The following is a 2,417-nucleotide window of genomic DNA, read 5'->3' on the forward strand; positions in this document are numbered from 1 at the left end:
ATAATATTTCAAAATCTCTTTAAATCCTTATAATGATGAGAAAGCTGTTAATCCTTGAGACATTCTTGAAAATTTATAGAAATATAACTAAATAATTGATGTTATTATGTATTTATTTAACAGATTGTAATATAAAAATCAATAAAAAATTAATCGTAATTTTTATATTTTAAGCCTTGAGAAGTAGATCTGTATTATTATTTGGATTAATAAAATATCATAAATATTTAACATTAGAAGATTGTATTTCAATGCAAAAAATTATAAAATAAGAGCGTATATGTATGGCATTCACGAAATTTAGAATTGTTTTTAAACATAGGCTTCTATTACACTAGATGCTTTATCCTCCATGCATTCGGATAGAAAAAGCTTTTTAAATATGTATCAATGCTATCACAGAGGTGATTCCGAATTAAATCTGAAGTATTGTAAACTTTCAGGATTCACAGGCCCTACTTTTCCCCATACATCCGATCTCGGTTTTCAAAATTATAAATTTTGCTCGTACTTTGATCTCGAAAATTTTTAGCTTGTGCAGTTTTCAATTTCAAATATTACAATCTAAAGCATATTTCTTGTGTAGTAGCATATTAGGCACTTCCTTATATAGTAAAATGTTCCGTAAGAACAACAGCTTAAGCAAAGAGCTAGTGGCAATATTATGGAATTTTCCGTAATTCCAGTCTAGAATGAGCTGATATAACTCAGCTATACATAAAATCACAATGAACTCTTGACACATATCGCGATAAATTGGAGATGCATCAGATATCACGTTGTATTAAACAAAACAAAATACTTTAATTTTGCAGATGAATATTTCAGAAATAAACATTTGTACGTAATTGTGACATCTACTATACATTATAATTTTATAATCATGTTATACTTACGTTTAAAATTCAGCAGCCCTATGAACGCTAAGAATAGAAATTCAATACAAATCTTCATTTTTTAATGGACACAATGGAAGAAAATAGAAATGGGCTTTTTCAAGAATATTTGATAAAATCAGAAGATAGACGACTGCCACGTGTACTCACTTTCAAGGCTTTTACTAATTATAAACTGATTGCTAATTCGTTAAAATTTACGTAGTGATATGTGAAAGATAGTCGATCTCAGATGCGATATTTTTCTTATTTGTTAAGTTTATTACCTATAAAGCATTCAGAATTATGAAACATTAAAATACGTGTTTCAGATGGAAACTTAGAGAAATCAAACAATAAAATTGAAGTCATTCTGTTTTCGTTTAAGTTAACTTTTTTCTAACGAGCCACATAAAATATCGTGTAAATAGAAAATTCCTTGGGCAGAAATCTTTTTTTGTTGAACCAACATTATCTTTGAACATGCATTCATAACACTTTCATCATAATGAGAAGGTATTGGTTTATGTGAAAAATGATTTACGCGGATTCCATCAAATGATTCCATTAAAACTTTTAAAAGCCACACAATTATATCATAAAAACTGTTGACATTTTTAAGCTTTTTTACCACTTGTACGAATTACGGTCTTTAAGAAGAGCGTATGACGGGAATGATCAAATTTTCTTAAATGTAGAGAATTTTTTCAAATACCCACGCAAATTATGAGGAATTTAGGGCCAAATGGTTGGTTTTTGAGTGAGCACATCAGTGACTACAGCGACATCTATAAGAAAATCGAAAATACAGTCGAATGCCCCCTGGCTAATATAATTACAAACTCATACCCGAAAATCGGTAGTATTTCGTTGGTAAAATTGTTTACCTGTCAGAGTGCGAAACTTAGGAGCAACAAAGAGAGAAAATCTACAACTATTTTTATTGCACACTCGCGTTGGGTTTCAGTTACTATCACTCGGCTTCCCTGCTCAGCTGCACGGAAATATGAAAAATTGACAAAGATTCTACCTATGTATGCAATCCACGGGAGAAATAATGAATTGGCATCCTATAAAAGAAAAAAAAATCGTAAAATTGTAATATAAATAATTCAATATTTTTGGTATTCATAAAGACGAATTTTCTACAAAGCAGTTGAATCTTTAACCATGAAATATTAATTTTTTACCAAACAGACAAATCTTCCACAAAATAATTTAATTTCGAAACAAAGAGAAGATCTTCAAATACCAATAATGAATCTTTATCCAAACACAGATTTTAACAAAGTAGTTCAACTGCTAACCCAGAAGTTTGATTTTCTTACCAAAAAGACAATATTTAAACAGGTAAAAATTTGTCAATTTTTAGTAAAATGGTTTACCTTTCCCAAGCAGATGAATTTTCATTGTAAAAAAAAACAATTTTTAGTCAAAAACTGATTTTTTGAATTTTTAATGAAAATCGAATATTAAAAGAAAAATAATTTTCAACAAATAATATAATCGTGTATATATCAAACACAAAAGATTCCTTCTTCA

Source organism: Belonocnema kinseyi, chromosome 3 (assembly GCF_010883055.1).
Source record: "Belonocnema kinseyi isolate 2016_QV_RU_SX_M_011 chromosome 3, B_treatae_v1, whole genome shotgun sequence".
NCBI lineage: Eukaryota > Metazoa > Arthropoda > Insecta > Hymenoptera > Cynipidae > Belonocnema > Belonocnema kinseyi.